The sequence below is a fragment of the Eumetopias jubatus genome, unplaced genomic scaffold, assembly GCF_037043125.1.
Source record: "Eumetopias jubatus isolate StellerSeaLion01/CBP00866 unplaced genomic scaffold, mEumJub1_p1.0 scaffold_2, whole genome shotgun sequence".
NCBI classification, from domain to species: Eukaryota; Metazoa; Chordata; class Mammalia; order Carnivora; family Otariidae; genus Eumetopias; species Eumetopias jubatus.
The window spans coordinates 190,685,243-190,709,518 of NW_028274808.1; the positions used below are offsets into that span (position 1 = coordinate 190,685,243).

Sequence of the window (24,276 nt, forward strand, 5' to 3'; positions counted from 1 at the left end):
GGTGGCTCAGTTGGTTAAGCGACTGCCTTCGGCTCAGGTCATGATCCTGGAGCCCCGGGATCGAGTCCCGCATCGGGCTCCCCGCTCAGCGGGGAGTCTGCTTCTCCCTCTGACCCTCCCCCGTCTCATGCTCTCTCTCTCTATCTCATTCTCTCTCTCAAATAAATAAATAAAATCTTCAAAAAACAAAACTAGCTCTTGGCTAAAATTGGTCAGAGTCCAGGAGGAAGGAGCCCCCACAGAGGTGAAGTTGGGGAATAGGTGAGGAAAGTTTAGTCATCAAAAGAAAGATTTTTCTGGCCCCAAACGGATACCTTTGACAGATGGCCTCTTTTCCACCAAAGATGAGTGGGTTTTGTTTTCAGGAAGTAATAACCACAAAACCTAATATTTATTGAGCTGCTATTATGTGCCGAGCACTCCATAACCAGTAGTCAATTACTTTTCATCACATCCTCCCAGTTGGGTTTATCATCTCCATTTTACGGTGGAGGAATTCAGGGAAGTTAAGTAACTTGTCAGAGGTCATAATCTCCCTTCCAGATAGATGCAAAATCCTAGAGACAGTCAGTTCAGAGAGCCAGGGACGCCAGAATAGCGCTTGGAATTCTGGAGGCCCTAATCCTCAATTCTCACAGTAATGATAGCTGTGAACTCTGAGTGCCGAAGCGCAGGCATTTGGTAAACACAGGAAGCTGGCAAGAGGTGGGGGTTGGTGGGTTCTATAACATTTTATGTGAATCTTTCTCTTTTTATTTTTAAAGTTTATAACCCAGACCCAGTCTCCTGTCCAGCCCTCCCTGACTCAGTCCACTTCCCAGAAGTAAGCATCTTTGTTTCAAAAGTTTTTTGTATTTACTTCCATGTTTGCAAATAACATGCCTATATGCTGTTTTCTTGATGTTTCCTTCTTAGATTCTATTCTTTGACTTCCTAGGATGGAAAAGGAAATTTTATATTTAACCTCACACATCCTCAAAAGGCATCCTTCTGTGCCTTTCATCATCCTGAGTGTTTTGTCTCAAGCTTTAGATCAGTAATCAGTATTTACATTATTATTGATGGGGTTTTGGAATATAGGTGAGGTTCAGTGGGGTGGAGTCCAGAGCCGACGACTAAGAAAGAATTCTTGAGACATCTTTGGTGCAAAATGGTGGTTTATTAAAGCACGGGGTTGGGACCCGTGGGCAGAAAGAGCTGCTGCCCCAGGGTTGTGAGGAGTGGCTGATTATGTACTATGGGGTGGGGGAGGTGAGGAAACAGGGAGGTTTCTGAAAGAACTTTCAGACACTAAAGAAGATTCACAGGAACCAGAGGCCTGGCCATTGTCAAGTTAAGGTTGTTTCTAGTAAGGCATTAACATTAAGATAGTTGGGAACTGGGGCGCCTGGGTGGCTCAGCTATTGGGCTTCTGCCTTCAGCTCCGATCATGATCCCAGGGGCCTGGGATCGAGCCTGGCAACACTGGGCTCCCTCTCAGCGGGAGGCCTCCTTCTCCCTCTCCCACTCCCCCTGCTTGTGTTCCCTCTCTCGCTGTGTCTCTGTCAAATAAATAAATAAAATCTTAAAAAATAAAAAAGAATGAATTTCTTTAAAAAAAAAAAAAGATAGGCGGGAACCTCCTGGAGGAACACTACACTCTGCCCGCTTCAAGTATGTCGATGGGCTGCAGGTTATAAAGACATTTAATTTTATTTACATTCCCTTCTGGAAGCTATTGCTAAGGCTTTTCTAAGTAAACTGAGGAAGACTCAGGTCTTGCAGGATTGTGATCTCTGTAAGTGAACTATTTGTTTTTCCTTTAGGGCAGCTGGGAGTGCCTGAGGAATATCACATATATCCCATGGGGGGGTGAGTTGTGGGGTGTCAGCTTCTGCTTTGCCCTCAGCTTGCCTTCTGTTCCCTCATCAGTTATGGCCTGTGACTATTATTCATGACTGAGCTTGTGGTAGTCTATGTTTCCTTTCTTGTAAACTTCTTGCTTACCCTAGAGGTAATAATTAATCTCACTCTCCCACTTCCCCCCTTTCTTTATCACCACCTCCCCAGGCTTATTTGTTTGTGTGCTTGGTATTATAAGTACACTTATGATTATGGTCAAATTCTCTGCAACACACGTGAACTTCCCAAAGCATCAGCCTATATTTTAGGTGGTGTGTTTGATTTCTTACTTTTTTTTCCTCTCTTCCTCCCTTTCCTTCCTTCCTTCCTCTCTCCCTCCCTCTTTTTTTTTTTTTCTTTCTCTTTCATTTCTTGGAAACACCCTTCCTAGAGCTGTCAGCACAATGAATGGAAACTAATTATTAGAATACCAAGCACACAAATAAGCTTGGGGAGAGAAGGGGGTTGAGGTAGGGGAGACAATTATCACCTCTGGGTAAGCAAGAAGTTTACAGGAAACAATCATGGAATACTGTAAGATCAGCCATGAATAATATTCACAGGTCATAATAATATGAATGCTGATTACTGATTTAAAGCTTGTATCTAAAAAATAGAACTCAACAACTCAAAAATAAGAAGAAAAGCAACACAAATTTTAAAATGGGCAAAATAGTTGAACAGATACCAAAGAAGATATATCCACTACAAGGTATTTACCAGGAAAAAAATGAAAACATGTCTACCGGGGCGCCTGGATGGCTCAGTTGGTTTAGCATCTGGCTTTGGCTCAGGTCATGATCCAGAGTTCCTGGGATGGAGTCCCTGCATACAGCTCTTGGCTCATTAGGGAGCCTTCTTCTCCCTCTGGTCTCTGCCACTTGCCCTGATTGTGTGCTCTCTTTCTCTCTCTCAAATAAATAAATAAAAGCTTAAAAAAAAAAAAGAAAATGTGTCTACTCGAAGACTTATACATGAAATGTTCATTGAGCTTAATCCATAATAGCCCTAAACAATGTAAATGTCTAACAAGAAAAGAATAAGCAAATTGTGATCTGGTCATACAACGGAAAACCACTCAGCAACACAAAGGCATGAACTAGTGATACACTGAAGCATCTAAAAGTATATATACTGAGTGAAAGAAGCTACGGGTAAAAAAAGACATACTTTATTATTCCCCTTATAGGAAGTTCCAGAAGGCATAGGATGCTGACATATACAGAACTGGGGGAAATTTCAGATGGTGCCAATTGCTTGAGCAAAGGCAGAATAATGGGAAAGCATGTGGCTTCTCCTGGAAAAGATAAAAAAATTAGTTTGATTGGTAAACAGAGTGCAGGTTGAGACTTGCCAGGAAAGCTAAGGTCATATCTCAAAAGACCTTGAACTCAGTACTAATCTGGACATTGTTTTCTTGAACATTAAGAGCTTTCAATAATTCTGGACTTCCTTATTAAAAATTTTGTCTTGGGGCGCCTGGATGGCTCAGTCAGTTAAGTGTCTGCCTTTGGCTCAGGTCAAGATCCCAGGGTCCTAGGATGGAGCCCCACATCAGGCTCCCTGCTCAGTGGGGAACCTGCTTCTTTCTCCTTCTCCCTCCGCTCCTCTCGATTGCGCACTCTCTGTCAAATAAATAAATACTTAAAATTTTTTTCTTAAAAAATAATAAAATTAAAAATAAATAAAGTTATCTCTTTTGTTGGTTGGCCTTCTTGGTTGCTAAAGCATGAAGAGAGATGAGGCATTTGAAGGTCTTAGAATAGGGGCACCTGGGTGGCTCAGTGAGTTAAGCGTTCAACTCTTGATCTCAGCTCAGGTCTTATCTCAGGGTCATGAGTTCAAGATCCACACTGGAGGTAGAGTTTACTTAAAAAAAAAAGTGTGACTCCAAATGTGGAGCCATAGTCCCAGAGAGTAGTCTCAGTCCAGAAGGCAGATGCATGTGCCATATAAATTATCCCAAGGCTTTGAAACCTAGTGGAGTTTACCTAGGTGGACCTCTGAAGGAGACTGGATGGTGACTCATTTTTGTCTCTCCTTTTCTCCCTTTTTGAATGGGAATGGTTGCGACTGTTCCCTAGGTCTGTCTCACCACTGTATTTTTGAAGCACAGAACTGACTTTCTAATTTCACAGGTCCACAGACAGAGGATTTTGCCTCAGGATAGATTATACCCAGATCCTCTACCCACACCTACTTTAGGTGATTTAGATGTCAGATTTGAGCCTTGGGGCTGGTGAGACTAGATGAGATTTTTTTTTTTTAAGATTTTATTTATTTGAGAGAGAGAGGGAAACAGCATGAGAGGGGATAGGGTCAGAGGGAGAAGCAGGCTCCCCGCTGAGCCGGGAGCCTGATGTGGGACTTGATCCCAGGACTCTGGGATCATGACCCAAGCCGAAGGCAGTCGCTTAACCAACTGAGCCACCCAGGCACCCCTTAGTTGAGATTTTGAACTTGATGTTGTAATGGGCTGAGACTTTTGGTCACTTTGAGGAGAGGTGAGTGTATTTCTCATGCAAGATTGGTATGAGTCTTTGTGAAGAGTGGCCTGTGATAGGTTGAGTCCCCTCTTCACCACCCAGATGTCCAGATCCGAATTCCTGAAACCTTGAATATGTTGCCTTACATAGTAAAAAGGATTTTGCACAAATGACATATACTGACAAAAGACACAAGATCTCTGGGTCAGAAACAATTTATTACTCATAGCAAGAAACCCAGCCAGATCAATACTGTTTGTCAGTTCCCCATACCCCAATTCCCACAGCATGACATGGTAAGGGCCAGGTGTTACCTCTGCATCATGCAGTGGGTTGCACCACAGAAGAGTAGGGTGTTATGGAGTTGCTGGTATTTGAAGAGGGGAAGAAGGCTTTTATCTTTACTTCCCTGGGTGTCTCTAGCTTCATGATCCTAAACTGATTCCCTTTATAAACATCCTTAACTTGGATGCAAATACCTTCATTCATTAGATCCACACTGAGCAGACAAGTTAAATATTCATGGAGAATTGTCTTCCAACACTTTATTTCAAGCACAAAGAAAGCGGGGGGGGGGGGGGGTGATTACCTTTAACAGAATACAAAATATGGAAAATCAAATATCACAATAATGCTAAGTGTGGTGGCTGATAGAAAAGAATTGCTAACCTTTATGATTTTAGAGAAAGCCCTTGACAAAAGAAACATCACTTAAAAAAAAAATCACTCATTGGAGTCAGTGAATACAAAAAGAAAGGCAGAAGTTGAAATTAGTTTAAGACATATTAAACAATTTAAGTTGCTTAATTATCAGCAACAATGCGAGGAAGCTCTATCAATCAGTGCATGTTTGGATACTTACAGAGGTTATCTAACAAAATCAGACTTTTAAAATGTAAAAAAGGCTTTGCCACACATTTAATAGTTATTCCTGAGAATATGACCTCAAGTTCAGATGTTAAGAGCCCATTATTTGTTAATCAAAATGGACATGAACTCTGCTCCTGTGGAGCACTCATCCTAAGGTGGCAGACTGACAACTAGTATTCAAATAATTAAAATACTACGAATGATATACTACAAAGAAATAAAGGGAATAATGGGGAAAAAAAAACCTGCGGTGGTTAGGAAAATCTTCTTTAGGGAAGTAGCATTTACTTCAATTTATTCTCAAAATATTAGTGAGTCTATTTAAGTAATCTTTTCACCCAACGAGGGGTTCAAACGCACGACCCTGAGATCAAGAGTCAGATGCTTCATGGACTGGGCCAGCCAGGCACCCATGGAGTGAGTCTTTTTTTTTTTTAAGATTTTATTTATTTTGAGAGAGAGAGAGAGTGCACGAGTTGGGGGGGGGGGGAGTGCACACGCAGAGGCAGAGGGAAAGAGACTCTCAAGCAAACTCCATGAGGAGCACAGAGCCCAATGTGGGGTTTGGTCTCACAACTCAAGATTATGACCTGAGCTGAAATCAAGAGTCAAATGCTTAACCGACTGAGCCACCCAGGCACCCCTGGAGTGTCTCTTAAGACCTAATCCAGCTAATGTATTTCCTCTGCATAACCCTTCAATTGCTCTCCATTCCAATGACAAAAACCCAGAGGCCCTATGATGGTCTACTGAGCCCTTCATGATTTGGTCCTCAAATAATTTCCTGACCTTCTTTCTTACTCCTCTTTTTATAGCACTTATCTTTAAAATATTATAAGCCTTATTTATTGTCTATCTCTCCCTGCCAGAACATAAGTTCCACTATAGAATGATCTTTGCTTTCTTCCTTTTTTATCTCAAATGTCTCTAAAACAGTTCCTGGACTCTAAGAGTAAAGTTCATTGAATTTTTGTTCAATGAATGTAAAGTTACATTATGATTTTATTAATATTTAAATATAACAAAAATAAAAACAAAGTTATCTCATGCAATGCTATATTAACATCTAAATACAACGTAGGAAAATATCACAAAATAAGAAACACAAAAACAAAAATCAGTAAGATTTATTTAATGCGATGGGTGTGCTTGCCTGTTCATAAGTTCATTCCAGTCTGGAACACAGGACGACAATGCTACCCGCATACCTGCTGCACCATTCAATCCATTTCTTTCCTTTGGTTTTAACTGGGTTAAGACTGAAAACCCTAGCTCACACAAGCTAGTTGTTGTGAATGGTAATAATAGCGGGACACTCTTTCTACTTAGCAGAGGAAAGTCTTCCTTCACCTTAATCCAAAATGCTGATAAACTTAATGTTTCATAATTGCTCTTCAATGTATATGAAGAACTGAGCTGCAATAATTCACTCTCTTCTTCAGGCACCAAATTTAACTCAATTATTGATTCTGGGTTTCGAAAAGCAAATGGATCTTTTACCCAGCAATTTTCTCTTAATGTTTTAAATTTCTCTTCTGAGAAGAAATGGTTAAAAGTTTGAGACAGAGAAGTGAGATGCAATAATATCTCTAATTTTATTTCTTTCAAAATGTTTTCATTAATAATATTCTCTTCAATATGTTGCAAAAATCTTGGAAACATGTAGTAGCTAGGACGGTTGCTTTTCAGCCTCGCTTGCCATAACAATAATGTCTTTCGGAATCCCTGGATACTTTCAACATGTTGGAATATATCACTATTTTTCCCCCGTAGTTTTAAACTCAGTTCATTAAGAATGCCAAAAATATCAGTTAAATATGCCAATTTCATTACCCAAATATCATCTTCAAAAATACTTGCCAAATGAGATTTTTTTTCAGTAAGAAAAATGTGAATCTCATTCCTGAGTTCATAAACCCTGCTTAGTATTTTCCCGTGAGACAACCATCGGACTTTGGTATGATATAGTAAGTGGGTATGATTAGTTCCAATCTCTGAACAAAATGTTTCAAGAAGCTGGTTATTTAGTGAGCTTCCTTTAATAAAGTTAACGACTTTCACTGCATTTTTCAATACTTCCATGAGATTCTGTGGGATTTCTCTGGATGCTAAAGCTTCACGATGTATAAAACAATGATTCCACACAGTACCATTATTAGTAACTTCTAGCAATTTTTTAATTACTCTGCTATGTTTTCCCGTTATGCTTGCTGCTCCGTCACTTGTAATTCCTTTGCAGTTTTTCCAGTTTAATTTATATTGACCAACAACGCACTTTTCTAATTCTGTAAAAATATCTAATCCACTTAGATGTGAGGTTATATTCAAGCAACACAAAAAATCCTCCATAAAATCATCTTGCCACGCATATCTGACATAAACTAAGATTGTTGTGCAGCTCCCCATATCAGTGCTTTCATCAAGCTGGATTGCAAAATCTATACCAGACTGCAACCGAGCAAGAAGCATTGTTTCTAAATGTTCCGCAATAGTACAAATGCGAAGAGATATTGTGTTATCACTAGATATCGTTTTCAATTTATCAGCTGATTTGTCATCAAAAATTGTACGTACCATATCCAAACATGCTGGAAGAATTATTTTTTCAGCAGCTGTGTGAGCCATTTTCTCTTTTGCTACTCGATATGCAACTAAGTATGATGATAATAAGGCTTTCTCACTAATGGCGGTAGAACCACCAAGAAATTGTGTTGACGACTTTACATCTTTTTTCTTTCTTTGAAAATATTCAAGAGGCTTACCAATAAGTTCAGCATGCTGAGTTTCTAAGTGTCTTTTTAATTTTGAAGGTTTTAAGCTTTCATTTGCAAGAATATTATTACAAATAACACACTGAGGTCGGTCATTTTCAAAGGGTTTTTCACATTTGATAAAACCATATTTTAAATAATCTTCATTATAACGTCTTGCACTTATTTTTTTCTTTTTGAAATGTGGCTCAAACGAAGCTGAAGATTGCAAATCAGAGTCACTATTTTTCTCAGTATTGTCACTATTCACATTTCCAGATACAGGAGATGAACTTGAACATGCTTCTGCATATTTCACTTCATTTTTCCTCTTTCTTTTAAAAAAGATATGATCCATTTTAAAAGTAATTTGGATTAAAATGTTTTAACTGCCATTAACCAAAATATATATATATATGTGTGTATATATATAAATATAGCCTAGATAACATCTTTCTAAAAATGCAGTTTGCAAATGCATCTCAGTTGAACATCTCAGAATTCACATCTAGTTGCAAGTCATGGTAACATAAAACTAGACTGCTCACCAACTTTATTATGCAAACCGAACAAGACACCAGTGGACAAAGGATTGAAAAACCATTTCTTAGCCAATATACTTTCTATTCATTATATGCCCTCCATTAATTATCTTTTCACATACTGAAATTGACCTTAGTATTCCTTGCAGCAAAATTCTGGCAGAGGAGTCAGGCAAAGCACCTGATACTTTCTATTTTATTTTGTTTTAAAAAATTTTTGTGACTCACAGAACTGATTTCAATACCTGATGGGTCACACACAGAATGTGAAAAATACTGATACAGAGACATTTTCCTCTGTTGTGTTGAGCTTGAGTATGTCTGTTTGATGATCAAAGCAGCAAGCTAATGTGCTAGACTGTTGGCTGGTAGGAACTTTCTTGAAGTGGTAGGTATATACCTTATATGTTCATTCTTGATACTTTTTAATGGGAAGAGTTTTTAAGAATGCCAGTATGGTCTGACCCAGTGAGGATCAAGGAGGCTTTTCATAGCTAGGTTAACTACCAGGTTGGACCTGATGATATATTTTTAGAACTTTCTTGGACTGCATCCTTGACCTGGGAATAAAAGCAGAGATATGACATTAAAGCTTTACAACACAGAGAGTATTATTTCCAGCTATGGCAACCTTCATGACATCCAAGATCATGGCTGCTGAAGCAAAAAGCCTAAAAGCTCTTTTCATCAGTATGCTCTATCAGCTTAGGCCTATTTCTGTAAGGCAAATCAGCTGAACCAAGATTGGCAAATAGAAAAAACGTCAGTAAAGCCTGGAAGTCAGCATCAGGAGTTGCAAAGTACACTTACAAAGCTGAATAAAGCAAGCCATGGAGGAATATAGTTCATTCACCATTATATACTTCCTCTTAGCTCAGTTTGGTTATGTCCATCTTAGAAGTACAGGTATCCCCCCACTTTCTAAAAGTTCGTGTTATACCATTTCACTTTTAGGACAGACCTACATTAATACCTATTTTTGCTAACTGAAAGAAATCCAAAGAGGATTTTCACTTTTACGAAAAAAGCCGTTACCATACTAGTGTAGGTCTTTGGTAAAAGCGAAGTGGCATAACACAAACTTTTCAGAAAGCAGGGGATTTCATAGGAATGCTCTACTTTTTGAAGGGGAAACCTGCACTTAATGCACTGCTCTCTTTGCTCTTGCTATTTGGGTCTTAGCACCGTAACACAGCACTTCCTTACACACCCTTCCATCAGGTTATTTCACCTTTCTGGGGGGTGGGTAAAGCCTTATATTTACTGTAATGTTTATTAGAAATTCAATGACTTTGGGCACCAGGGTGGCTCAGTTGGCTGGGCATCTCACTCTTGGTTTGGGCCCAGGTCATGATCTCGGGGTCACGAGACTGATCCTTTTTTGGGCTGCCTGCACTCAGTGGTCTGCTTGGAATTCTTTTCCTCTCCCTCTCCCTCAGCCTGCCCCCCCCCATTCACATGTGCCATGTGCACTCTCTCAAATAAATAAATAATGGGGCACCTGCTTTGCTCAGTTGGTTAATTGGCTGCCTTTGGCTCAGATCATGATCCCAGGGTCCTGGGATTGAGCCCCATGTCTGGCTCCCTGCTCAGTGTGGAGTCTGCTTCTCCCTCTCCCTCTGTTCATGTTCTCTCTTGCTCCCTCATTCAAATAAATAAATGAAATCTTCAAAAAAAATCCCATAAATACTTAAATAAAATCTTTTTTTATTTTTTTTAAGTTTTTATTTTTTTTTAAGATTTTATTTATTTGAGAGAGAGAATGAGAGCCAGAGAGCACGAGAGGGAAGCGGGTCAGAGGGAGAAGCAGACTCCCCGCTGAGCAGGGAGCCCGATGTGGGACTCGATCCTGGGACTCCAGGATCATGACCTGAGCCGAAGGCAGTCGCTCAACCAACTGGGCCACCCAGGCGCCCAATAAAATCTTTTTTTAAAGAAATTCAAAATCTTACAGTGTTAATAACTTTTATCAGAATTGTTTGCATTACCTATATTTTCTTATTATCTATATTCTTGATGCTGTCTGGCATCTGGGTTCTCACCAATCAAGGAACAACTGGTCATCCCCCAGAACTATCCTAGGGATGGCTGACAGCAAACAGCTCAACCCAGTTTGCACAACTTTCATATGCAAACTAGCCATACCAGAGCCCACCCTACTTGCCCACCTGTACCTCCCCCGCCCAATCGGGCTCTTACACTCTGGCAATATTCCCCTTGGCCCTAATCATCCCAGGGACGATTTTGCTGCAATTAATAAAAGTCCAATTCTAAATCTGATTAGCCTGCTTGCCCTGCATCACTCATGCCTTCCCTGAAATGCAGACTTTTTCCACAACGCAGGGTCTTCCAGTTTCCCTTCCACTCCCTCGGCCTCCTGACCAATCCCAGTTTCCCCATGTGGCCCTCCCCGCGTGGCTTGGCATGCTCTACCTTGTTTCTAGGGACCTGGGAGTATAAAAACTTTCTACTTTGTGACAGCCATTTTTTTTTTTTAAGATTTTATTTATTTATTGGGGAGAGAAAAGCAAGAGAGCGCATGAGCAGAAGAGGAGGGGCAGGGCGGGAGCAGGCCCCCCGCGGAGCAGGGATTTCCCCATGCGGGGCTCCATCCCAGGACCCGGGATCATGACCTGAGCCGGAGGCAGACGCTCAACGACTGAGCTGCCCAGGCGCCCCCCGAACACATTTTACATCATTTTTCTGTTATTGCTCCAGTTACAAAGTTGTACGGTGAGATACTGATCCTACTTTCCCCATAAGGTCTGTTGTGTTTTAGTATAAATTCTACATTCCAAGAGTCCTTCCAGGAAGTCATAGTGTTAAAGCCGAAACACCCATTATCTTAAGATTACTTATTATTGGGGCGCCTGGGTGGCTCAGTTGGTTGGGCAGCTGCCTTCGGCTCAGGTCGTGATCCCAGGGTCCTGGGATCGAGCCCCACATCGGGCTCCCTGCTCGGCGGGGAGCCTGCTTCTCCCTCTCCCACTCCCCCTGTTTGTGTTCCCTCTCTCGCTGTGTCTCTCTCTGTCAAATAAATAAATAAAATCTTTAAAAAAAAAAAGATTACTTATTATTACTTGTCTGGTGAATGGATTTTTCCCACTCACTTGAGAGGACCATTGGGATCAGAAACCAAGTTAGAACTGAAGGGTATAGATCTGAAGGTATAGGCAGGAGTACAGGTGGCTGGTGAGATAGGTTACACGACAGCTAATTCAGTGAAAAATCGATGTGGAGAGCTGGTCAAGAGAAATCTCTCCTATTTGGTCAGTTTGGGGTTGGACAAGTGTTAAATCTTGAACTTAAGGGCTGAAACCTTTTGAGATGGAAAGCTTTAATGGGCATTCTGGAACAATGTTGGAACACAGCTGTAGGAAGGTGCCCGACGGTGGCAGCAGAAGCCATCTGAGAAAACAGCTATAGGAGTAAGATTAAAGTGTAATACACAAGAGCGCAAAATGCACACATCTCTGGGCTAGCACTCTCTTGGCCATAGTTTTCTGTTTATAGTAATATAAAGGGTTGGTACCATCAGGCCGACCTACAAATAGGGACAGAGGTCAGGGTTCGTTAGAACAGTGGCAATTTTAGGTGTTGGTTGCCTTAGGAGAGACTGGAAGTATCGACTTGGCTAGTTACTATAAATGCTTTAACTACAGCTAAGTAGCCTAAATAGTTGGAAATCTACTGTTTACAGTACCTGCCTACACTTAAAAAGATGTGTATCTGGGAGAGAATTCAGGACTGGTAGATGCGTTGACTTAATCTTGGTTAGATGTTTCCTTGAAAGATGACATGTTCCAAATATTCCACCTTGGTCTGAAAAAGGAAAAGCTTTTCTTTGGAGGTCTTACGTCGTATCTTCCAAGGGAGGTAGTAGGACTAAAGAGTTTATTTCTCTTGGATGTCAGAGCATGGTGCACATCATCAATGTGTTAAACCAGAACTAAATTGTTGGAAAAACAACTCCATCTAGGTTTCTTTTTAATGAATAAAAAGAGCTGGAGGGAAATTCACAGCAGCCCTGAAGCAATCTGACTCAGATATATAGCTGCCCTTAATAGGTAAGAGAACAATTACTGACTCTCTCCCTCTCATAATTAAAAGTTCCAACAAGGATACTTGTTTTTAATACTTCTTTCCCTCCAAGAAATCTCAAACCACTACAGCTTTTTCTTAAGATTTTATTTTTAAGTAATCTCTATACCCAACACGGGCCTTGAACTTAAAACCACAAGATGAAGAGTCACATGCTCTCAGACTAAGCCAGCCAGATACCCCTGAAACCACTACAATTTTAAGGATAAAATATGCCATGCCTCCCTACTTTTTTTTAAATAGATATTTACCTTATATACCTAAAGAAAAATGGAGCTAAATAAAAGAAAAATGTAGCCAGACATGCTCCGAAGTCTTTTTTTTTTGTCCTCCTTTTTCTTTACTTGTCTCTGAAAGTGCCTTAATGGGAAGTCACAAGACTTTTGGGGAATAGGTTCAAACCTGAGGTTTTTGGTCTAAGTTTTGGAATTTTAATTTGAAGAGACATGTCCTTAATTAGGACTCAATGTAAATCAGAGCATTATACATATCATAAGATGAGCACGTACATCAGTGTAATTCCACAGCCCAGATGGGCTCTGCTGGGGCAAATCCCTTCTGGCCAAAACTTAAAAGATCATAAATGTGTGCAATGATGCTTAAGATATATGCACTGAGGTTGACGGCTCTGGATATATAACCACATTTCTGAGCAATAATGCTCTTTAATCAGCTGTGCATATGGCTTAGCCACCCTTTAGGACAGAATTTCAATTAAGATGACCAACTATTTGGGGCGCCTGGGTGGCTCAGTTGATTGGGCGACTGCCTTCAGCTCAGGTCATGATCCTGGAGTCCCAGGATCGGGTCCCGCATCGGGCTCCCTGCTCAGCGGGGAGTCTGCTTCTCCCTCTGACCCTCCCCCCTCTCATGCTCTATCTCATTCACTCTCTCAAATAAATAAATAAAATCTTAAAAAAAAAAAAAGATGACCAACTATTTGGGGCGCCTGGGTGGCTCAGTTGGTTAAGCGACTGCCTTCGGTTCAGGTCATGATCCTGGAGTCCCAGGATCGAGTCCCGCATCGGGCTCCCTGCTCAGCAGGGAGTCTGCTTCTCCCTCTGACCCTTTTCCCTCTCGTGCTTTCTATCTCTCATTCTCTCTCTCTCTGAAATAAATAAATAAAAATCTTAAAAAAAAAGATGACCAACTATTTGTAGTTGAAGGTTTCATTAATAAAGTCATGTGATATGGTTTCAGGTTACTGATTTCACACTAATGAATCTTATCTACTTGTTCCTAGAATGTGTTTGTCATATGGTAGGTACTCAATAAATGTATTTGAAAGAATAAATGAGGGAATGATTGATACTCTTTTTACTATTTTTTAGTATTTTTACTATTACTATTATCTTACTTGAAAAACAAGTTACAAACTATACCTGAACAATTTAGTAATATGTAAGACAAAGGCTAGTAAAACATATTCTCTAAAATAGGATAATCAAAGATATCCTATTTCATAATACACCACTTATAATGTTATGTAGTAGAATGGTTCTATAAAAACATAAATGTAAACTGTTTAGACTTAGCTTATAAAGCTTAACACCTAAATCTACCTAAAAATAACTCATAAAAATACTAATCTTATTTATATTATTATTATATATTATTATAGGTATGAATTATTATTCTTTTAGACAAAAGCAACTGTCATTTAATCATTCTGGTCTTTTATATTTTTACTATGCCTACTCAACCCAATGCCTCCTTGGGAGTTTATAATTGGCTATGCTTCAGACTCTTGTATTCAAAAAGTATTCTTAAAGAGCTTACTTCCTCTCCTAAATCAGATAATTCACTTACAGTAATAGGAGAGGTTATGTATTAGGGTATAGATCTGGTAGATGTGGTAATGAAAGCATGGGGAAGTCCTTTTCTTTCTTTTTTTTTTTTACGTTTATTTATTTATTTATTAAGTAATCTCTACCCCCAACGTGGGGCTCTAACTCATGATCCCAAGATCAAGAGTTGCATGCTCTTCTGACTCAGCCAGCCAGGCACCCTGGGGTTAGTCCTTCTCTAACTGAAAAAGGATGCAAGGTATCAGCTAAATGGATCACGTAAGCAGAAAATGGTGCAAGTTTGATAGAGTATGAAATAGTTGTCTCAGAAAATAGTACCATGAATGGTCTAGGAAATGTTTCAGGATTTTAAGCTGTATGCATGATTATCTTATATGCTTAATGCAATGGTCATTACTGCTATAAGCTTAATAGGTGGTCTTTAGTTCCCTGCCACTAATTCTTACCTCTTAGGTGTATCTCCACAGTGTTATGAATATTATCTTCTAAAAATACGGTGATTTTATTTATTTATAAATAAATTTATTTATTTATAAGTAAATAAATAAGTAAGTAAGTAAGTAAGTAAGTAAACTCTACCCCCAATGTGGGGCTAAAACTCACAACCCGGAGATCAAGAGTAGCATGTTCTCAGGGGCGCCTGGGTGGCTCAGTTGTTAAGCGTCTGCCTTTGGCTCAAGTCATGATCTCAGGGTTCGGGGATCGAGCCCCGCATTGGGCTCCCTGCTTGGCAGGAAGCCTGCTTCTCCCTCTCCCACTCCCCCTGCCTGTGTTCCCTCTCTGGCTGTGTCCCTCTCTGTCAAATAAATAAATAAAATTTTTAAAAAATCTTTAAAAAAAAAAAAGAGTAGCATGTTCTACCAACTGAGCCAGCCAGGCACTCCTAAATATACAGCTCAGATCAGTGTCCTCATAATTCAAAAACCTCTAATGGTTCTGAGCTAGTGCATTCTCCTCAGGACAATATCCTTTAAATCTAAGCCTCATCTTATCTTTCTAAGTGTCTCCTTCATCTCATACCTTCAAACAATTCTACATTTTAAGCTCTAAGACTATAGTTCTTGAAATACGTCATGCACTTCCACGATTCTGCTTCACACTAGTATTCTATTCGTATGGAATACTCTTTTTTTTTTTTTAAAGATTTTTATTTATTTGAGAGAGAGAGAGAATAGTAGAGAGAGCATGAGAGGTTAGAAGGTCAGAGGGAGAAGCAGACTCCCCGCTGAGCAGGGAGCCCGATGCGGGACTTGATCCCAGGACTCCAGGATCATGACCTGAGCCGAAGGCAGTCGCTTAACCAACTGAGCCACCCAGGCGCCCTGTATAGAATACTCTTAAGTCATTTGAAATCCTATTCATTCTTGAAATGATTTAACTCAAATGCTACAGCATTCATCCTTTCAACTAACATTTAAGTACTTCCAATGTACCAGGCACTGGGCATACAAAGCAAAAAAAAAAAAAAGTGAAAAAATAATGTAAGGGAATACTTGTTCAGCTGTTAACGATGAATGAACCAGAGTTACATCACACTGATAAATCTTAAAAACAACATTAAGTAAACAAGCAAATTGCAAAAGGATATCACATCACTGATTGTTAAAATTATGCAAAACAGTACTATATGTGAAATTAAAATGAAAACATAAAGGTGCTTGGGGAAGTGGTTACCTTGGGCAAGAGGGAACAGAATGAGATTGCGGGGAGCAGACAAAGGACTTCAATTTATATTATCAAACAATTTATGTAATTTATTTCTCCAGTTAGACGGCGAGTACACAATGTATGAGTTACACTTTTGTTTCTATCTTTTGTCTAAAATACTCTATTTTAAAGGATCTACAAGGCTTGACTCCCTCCTGCAGGCACTGCAGATCTGTCTCATAACCAGTAACTTAAAATTACCTTCCATCTCTTGTACTCTTTTGTTTCCCTTCATGCACACATTAGTACACTAGACCTTAAGGGTAGGAAGTTCCAGGTATCACCTCTGGGTATATTCGCACGTTAGCCTCTTCAGCAGATTCCTGTTCCCTCCAGTCCTCTCAGGCCCAACTACGCCTTCTAAGAATTTCAGCCTGACCCTTTCAGCCGACCCTAGAATAGCTCCCCTCAAATCCCGGATTGCTGTTCCCCTTCCCCCGGGAGACCTCAATTCGTCCCCTGAGCAAAAACAGAATGTGCCTCCCCCAACGAACCCCTGAGTATCTCCCCTTAGCAGTCTCTGGTCCACTCCTATCACAGACTGCCTTTCTCCTCACCTCCAGCCCAGCGCCACAAGCCTCCCGTTTCGCCCGTTGAGCGGCGATTCGGCGCGTCCCCCCAATTCCCTACGCAACACCACTTCCGGCCTGACCTTAGTACCCACGAACATCTCACTTCCAGCCGGAAAAGGGCTGGCTCGGCCCTCTGCGCACGCGCAAAGCCGGAGGCCGGGTCCGTATCTTCCCGTCCAGGCGCTCGCGCGGCAGTCTCGCGGTATTTCCTCCCCTCGCTGGGGTTATTTGAACGCTCTGGCGGTAATGCGAACTTGGGTGCTCGGCTACGGGCTGACCGGATTCTGAGGTGAATTTGTAGACTTCACCTGGAGTCCGTGGGGCCCCTGCAGCCCGGAGCAGACGAGGCTCGTCCCGGCCGGGTGCCGGCGCCATGGGGGCGGAGAAGAAGGTGCTGCCGGTTAAGGAGGCCTTTCAGCTGGCGCAGCAGCCGCACCAGAACCAGGCGAAGCTGGTGGTGGCGCTGAGCCGCACCTACCGCACGGTAAGCGCCGCCCCGGGCCTCGGCCGCCGCCCCTCGCCCTCCCCGGACAAGCGTCCCCCAGGGGCCGCCCGTGGCCTTCCGGACTCCAACCTTCTGAACCTTCCCGACCCAGTTCGGAGAGGTCTGGAGACCTGCCCCAGGTCGCCCGGGCACCCCCCTCCCCAGCGGCCTCCGGCCGCCCTCCCCCGCGGACCCCCCGAGTGACTCGTGAGCGCACGCAGACCCTGACAGTCTTTATAAAAGGATTGTAGGGAATTTTGAATTTTAGTACCATTTTACCTGGTTTACTTATTTAGAGACCCATATTATATTTAATGATCACAGTCTTGTGTCTCTTTAGGTTAACAGTTCACTGATTTTTAACATAAATCTGCATTTCATTAACCAAGTTTAAAAAATCATACATAAATATACATTTATATTTCTACCCTGTAATTTTAACAAAATACATTTCTTTATTATTGACAAAATCAGTCAGTGCTTCTTTGTTACAAACCAGATATTTTTCAGGTTGATACACTTAATTGCCTTTTTTAAAAAAAGATTTTATTTAGTTATTTGACAGAGAGAGGGAACACAAGCAGGGGGAGTGGGAGAGGGAGAAGCAGGCTTCCCGCCGAGCAGGGAACCCGATGCGGGGCTCGATCCCAGGACCCTGGGATCGTGACCTGAGCCGAAGGCAGACGCTTAACTACTGAGCCACCCAGGCGCCCCCATAATTGGCTTTTATTATTATTTTAAGAAATAGAAAGAAATAGAAAAAAATAGAAAAAAGCATTTCTTTTTCTCAAGCTAATTTTTTTATCTGGCAGGATTACACAAAGATTAAAAAAACTATTTCACTGGATTTTTAAAACTTTTTTTGATTAGTAAATATTTTACATGCTCGAAGTACATAGAAAGAATTGCACTGAGAAGACTCGCTCCTTTCCTAGTCCCCATCCAGCACTGTCCCTCGTAGTCTTTTACAGATAACCATTTTTAATTAGTTTCTTGTTTATCCTTCAGGTCTTCATGCAAATTCAAGCAAATGTGAATATGCGTTCTTATTTCCCTTCATTCCTCCTTTAATATTTTCTACATTGTTCTGCACTTTGCTTTTTTCATTTAATAGTATATTCTGGATACTCCTTATCACTGTCTAGTTAGATTTCCTCATTTTTCTTTTTTCTTTTTAGCTGTCACATACTCCATTTTGTGGACATACTCTAATTTATAGCCAATGCTTTATAGGTACACAGTTGTATTGTTTCCATTCTTTGCGTATTAGAAACGATTTTTTTTTTTAAATCTCTGTACCCATCGTTGAGGGCTCAAACTCAACCCTGATATCAAAAGTGGCATGCTCAGGGGCGCCTGAGTGGCTCAGTCGTTAAGCATCTGCCTTTGGCTCAGGTCATGACCCCAGGGGCCCGGGATCGGGGCCCGGGATCGAGCCCCGCATCGGGCTCCCTGCTCCGTGGGAAGCCTGCTTCTTCTCTCTCCCACTCCCCTTGTGTTCTGTCTCTCACTGTGTCTCTCTCTGTCAAATAAATAAATAAAATCTTTAAAAGAAAAAAAAGTGGCATGTTCTGACTGAGCCAGCCAGGCGCCCCTAGAAACAATGTTTTAATGAATACATATTTCCTACATATTTGCAGGGGTAACTGTCAGATTGTCTGAAGGGAATTGCTTTGTCAAAGAGGAAATGTATTTGTAAATGTGATAATTACAGTTGCCCTTCGTAGAGTGGTCCATTCTATACTCCCAGGAGCCAAGTATGAGAGGTATTGCCTTTTCTTTTCTTTTGAGGGTGTTTGGGAACCACTGAAATATAATTGGGGGAGTTTTTTTTTTTTAAGATTTTATTTATTTATTTGACAGCAAAAGCACAGAGAAGCAGGCTCCCCACTGAGCAGAGAGCCCCGACCCTGGGATCATGACCTGAGCCAAAAGCAGACGCCCTACCGCCCTACCGACTGAGCCACCGAGGTGCCCCTAGGGGGATTTTTTTTTTTTCCCCCTAAAGATTTTATTTATTTATTTGACAGAGAGAGACACAGTGAGAGAGGGAACACAAGCCGGGGGAGTGGGAGAGGGAGAAGCAGGCTTCCCCCCGAGCGGGGCTCAATCCCTGGACCCTTGGACCATGACCTGAGCCAAAGGCAGACGCCCAATGACTGAGCCACCCAGGCACCCCTAGGGGGATGTTTTTGATAGATAAGAAAATCTGTAAGTAAAATCCTGAGTAGTGTGGGAATAGTAGTTACAATGATAAATGATTTATCAAAAAGAAATTGCTGTGTTATAGGAAGGCGAAATTATAAAAGGCAGTGTTGAATAGACACCAGTGTTTTTTTTCTTTCTTTCTTTTTTTTTTTTTTTTTAACTGCATGGTATTTAGCTTTGGTACATTTTTCTACATAGACTGAAGGGTGTGTAGAAGAATCAGAAGGATCTTTTGTAATCAAAATCTTATGCTGCCTTCCTCCGTAACAGAAGTAACTCAAAAACAGGAGAGACACAAGTGAATGATTACCCAAGTCTATTTGCCTTAATCATTTCTTCTTCTGGATAGGCGATTAAAAGTTATTAAGGAATAAAGATTTTAGTTTGATGACAAATTATTATCTTGGAGTCTTAGGTCAGTGCTAGGGATAAAGACTTATCAATGTAGTTTGTGAAGGATTGGTTTTATATTTCTGGTTATCAGTAAAACATTTTTTCAGGAGGCATTTGTTCATGCCTTAAATACATTATGATAGTCTGTAAATATGAAATCTGCAGTGGAGCAAGAAATAGAATTTGCACCAGTTATTACTTCATTTAGCCAAATAGAAGGAAGATGAAGACAGTGACCGTTTCAAGTTATTTTAATTATTTTACTTTCTCTTGAAAATACTCTGCAAGTTTTGTCAATTTTTATTAACATTTACAGTGAGTATATGTGTCATCTAAAACTTTACTGCATTGAAAGCCTTAAGAGCTTTTATAATTTAGAGAGAAGACAGGTAGGGGTCTAAATTTATAATGTGATCATAAATAGGGGCACCTCCGTGGCTCAGTTGGTTGAGTGTCCGACTCTTGATTTCAGCCCAGGTCATGATCTCAGGGTCATGAGATGGAGGCCCACATCGGGCTCCTTGCTGCCGAGTCTGCTCATGTCTCTCTCTCTCTCAAATAAATAAAGTCTTTTAAAAAAATAAATAAAATATTATGTGTGATAAGTAAGTTTATGGTATATGTACATATATACACATTTATGTCACATGAAAGTCACTTTATACATTTTTTTCTGCAGGATAAAATATGGTTATAATCAAAAGCTAATTTACTATATAATGCTAGGTTTACTTTATTTTATTTACTTATTATAATGCTAGCTTTAATTAAAAAAAATTAAGAACCAGTTTCAGGTAAATATATTTAAATGAGCACTCCACTTAGGAAAGAAGTTAAATTTTGGCCCCAAAATTATTGCATTCTTGTTATTTGGCAAATATTATTTCAGGTAAGGGTTATTTTGAGACTATATTAAATTCATATGTAGTACATCTATGACTATGAATGAAATTAACATAACTTTTTTTCGTTTTTCTATTACTTATTTTTTTTGCATAAATTTTACCTTCCTCATGCGTTATTAAATTCTAGAATTCTGAACTTGGGGAAAATCAGATGGTTGTCATTATAATGCCTCCTGGGAATTATTTGATTTTTTTTTTTTTTTCTCCCTTTTCAGGACTGAAGCAAATAGCAATGAAGTTCAGTGTTTGTTGTGCCAGATTCTAAATAAGTTCTTGGGAAATATGCTGGAAAAAGGCCAGATTGATAATGTTTTGTGCATAAAATGGATGAAGCTCTTCTTACTAGACTAAAAGATAAAATCCAAATGTGAGATACAGGCAGTCCTGGCTCTTTCCAGACTTAAGACCTATGGGTAATGATTGCCCCATAAAGGTATGTGCTACTTCATAGTTTTTGTTTGATTTAAATGCACAGTATTTAAATTTTTCCTTATTAAATATATAACATATAAGGAGAGAAGAGAGTGTGTGATACATGTACACATCCCATTTAAAGATACGTTGTTTCAATAGCAATCCTTTGATACCAAATGGGTATCCTATAATTTAAGTACCCAGAATTAGAGCAGACCCACAGGTCAAGCAAGGGCTCACTTCCACAAGACTGCCCCCACTTCAGATACCAGCCACAAGTCTCAGGTATCCTCAAACTACTTGCACTTCTTCCTACCTAACTATAAATTTGGGGGATTCCCATGACTTCCACACCCCCTCTTACTGTTTGAAAATTCTCTAGAATGACTGACAGAATCAAGTAAGTGCTGTGCTTACTATTACAGTTTTATTGTAAAGGAAACAACTGAAACAGCCAAATGGAAGAGATATATAGGGCAAAGTATGGGGGACAAGGAGTGCAGAGCTTCCTTGACCTATGTGGGTATCCTACCTTCCCAGCATATTGATGTGTTCACCAACCTGGAAGCTTGAGCCTGGTTGTTCCAGGGTTTTTTATGAGATTTCATTGAGTAGGTATGTTGGATTAAATCATTGACTATTTGAACTCAATCTCTAGTCCCTCTCCCCTCCCTGAAAATAAGGGATGGACAATTTTGTGTTACTCATTACCTTGCTTTTCTTTAGAGTTTACTTTAGTTTTAAGGCTACCTAGATGTATCCCAAAATGTGTACTGTATCTTAGCCTTTTTTCACCTTAATATAAGTGGAGTTATATTACATATACACTTTTGTAACTATTTTTTTCCACTTAGTACTGCCCCAAAGGCAGACGCTTAACCGACTGAGCTATGCATGCACCCCATGAACTAAACTTCTTTTTTTTTTTTTCAAAGATTTTATTTATTTGACAGAGAGAGCACAAGCAGAGGGAGAGAGAGGGAGAAGCAGGCTCCCTGCTGGCAAGGAGCCCGATGTGGGACTCGATCCCAGGACCCTGGGATCATGATCTGGGCCGAAGGCAGCCGCTTAACCAACTGAGCCACCCAGGCGTCCCGTCATGAACTAAACTTCTATCAGCATTCTTAAACATGTATAAGAATTTCTCTGGCTAATGCCTAGAGGCAGTGTTAGGGACTGGATTGTGTGTCCACAAAATTCATATGTTGAAGCCCTAACTCCAAATACCTCAGAATGTGACTTTATGTGAAGATAGGATCTTTAAAGAGGTGATTAAGTTAAAATAAGGCCTTTGAGAAGGGGCCCTCATCCAGTCTGACTGGTGTTTTATAAGAAAAGGAAATTAGAACATGTCCATGTAGAAAGGAAAGGCCATGTGAGGGCACTGCAAGAGGACATCTATGTATAAACCAAGAAAAGAGGCCTCAAGAACCCAAACCTGTCAACACTTTGATCTTTGGACTTCTAGCCTCCAGAACCAAGAAAATAAATTTCTTTTGTTTAAGCCACCTAGTCTGTAGTATTTTTGTTATGGCAACCCTAGTGAACTAATAAAGTTAGAATTGTTAGATGGTAGGATTATGTACATGTTCAGCTTAAGTAATAATACTGATTTTTTTTTTTTTTTTAAAGATTTTATTTATTTGAGAGAGAGAGAATGAGAGATAGAGAGCACGAGAGGGAAGAGGGTCAGAGGGAGAAGCAGACTCCCTGCCGAGCAGGGAGCCCGATGCGGGACTCGATCCTGCGACTCCAGGACCATGACCTGAGCCGAAGGCAGTCGCTTAACCAACTGAGCCACCCAGGCGCCCAATACTGATTTTTTTTAAGTAATTGGACTAATTTGCAGTCCTATTAGCAGTGTATGAGAATTCTTGTTTTGCATTCTTGCCCAAAAGTGATATTGTCAGGCTTTACCTTTTCTAGTTTGATAGGGGAGGAATGAAATCTTAACGGTCATTTTAATTACATTTTCCTGACAGCTAAGAGTTGAATATCTTCATATGTTTCTTGTTTCTATATCAATAAAATGCTTTTTATATCTTTGTCTACTTTTTTTTAGTGTGCCATGTTTGTTACTGATAGATAGAAGTTAATTTTAATGAAAGTAAGATTTATCCTTTAATGACCTGTCCTCTTTTTTGTCTTATTTAGGAAATTCTTCCCACCCCCAGAGTATAAAAAAAGATAATTCTCTCAATTTTTTTCTGAATGTTGTACTTTACATTTGACTCCTTCTACCTGGAATTTCTTTTTTTAATGTTTGGTTTGAGGGAAGTATATAATTTCATTTTTCCCCATATTACAGTTGGCCCAGCCCTATTTATTGAATAGCTTTTATTTCTCCTCAGCTGATCAACAGTGGCAACTTTGTCATACATCAGAGGTCTGCACTGAATGTGGTCCTCTTTCTGCTCTCTTTCGGTTATAATTTTTATCTACCACTAGACCAGCATCGCATTGCGCCCCCCCCCCCTTTTCTATAAAGAGAAAAAGAGAGTATGCGGGGCTGGGGGGGAGAAAGAATCTTAAGCAGGCTCCACACTCAGCATTGAGCCCAACATGGGACTTGATCTCCTGATCCTGAGATCATGATCTGAGCCCAAAATCAAGAGTCAGATGCTTAACCGACAGAACCACCCAGGTGCTCCTACATTTTTTTTTTAAGAGTTTGAGAGAGAGAGAGTGAGAGAGAAGGAGATCACGAGTAAGGGGGAAGGGTAGAGGGAGAAGCAGATTCCCCACTGAGCAGAGAGCCTGACTTCGGCTAGATCCAGGACCCTGAAATCATGACACGAGCCGAAGTCAGATGCTTAACCAACTGAGCCTCCCGGGCGCCCCAGTGGTTTATTTTCTAAATAGATACAGAATGCGTCACTTGCTGGATAATTACATTGGGTCCTTACTACTTTGTCTTTTTGTTTGTTAAGATTTTGTACTTAGCTCAGAGAATTCCATGTCTTCAACAGGCTAGTGATATCATGTTATGTGTACATAAAGTTAATAGATAAAATCATACTTCTTTTTTACTATTATGAAAAATTTCAAAGCAGAGAATAGTAAAATGAACTATTATCAATATATGGCCAATTTTGTTTCTGTTCCTTGCCCACTGAATACTCCCCTCCCCCATATACACACATATACACACTTCC

The 24,276-nt window shown here is 40.3% G+C and overlaps 1 long non-coding RNA gene across 2 annotated transcripts; it reads left to right on the forward strand.

Annotated features, from left to right (window-relative positions):
• Window positions 1-16,926: 16,926 nt before the first annotated feature.
• LOC114198098 (uncharacterized) lies at window positions 16,927-23,124 on the forward strand. Of its 2 annotated transcripts, XR_003607025.2 has the most exons (4): window positions 16,927-17,201; window positions 18,842-18,967; window positions 20,923-21,140; window positions 22,057-23,124. It is a non-coding gene; the product is annotated as an uncharacterized LOC114198098 (long non-coding RNA). The 2 variants fall into 2 exon arrangements; XR_003607024.2 differs by lacking the exon at window positions 18,842-18,967.
• Window positions 23,125-24,276: the final 1,152 nt, after the last annotated feature.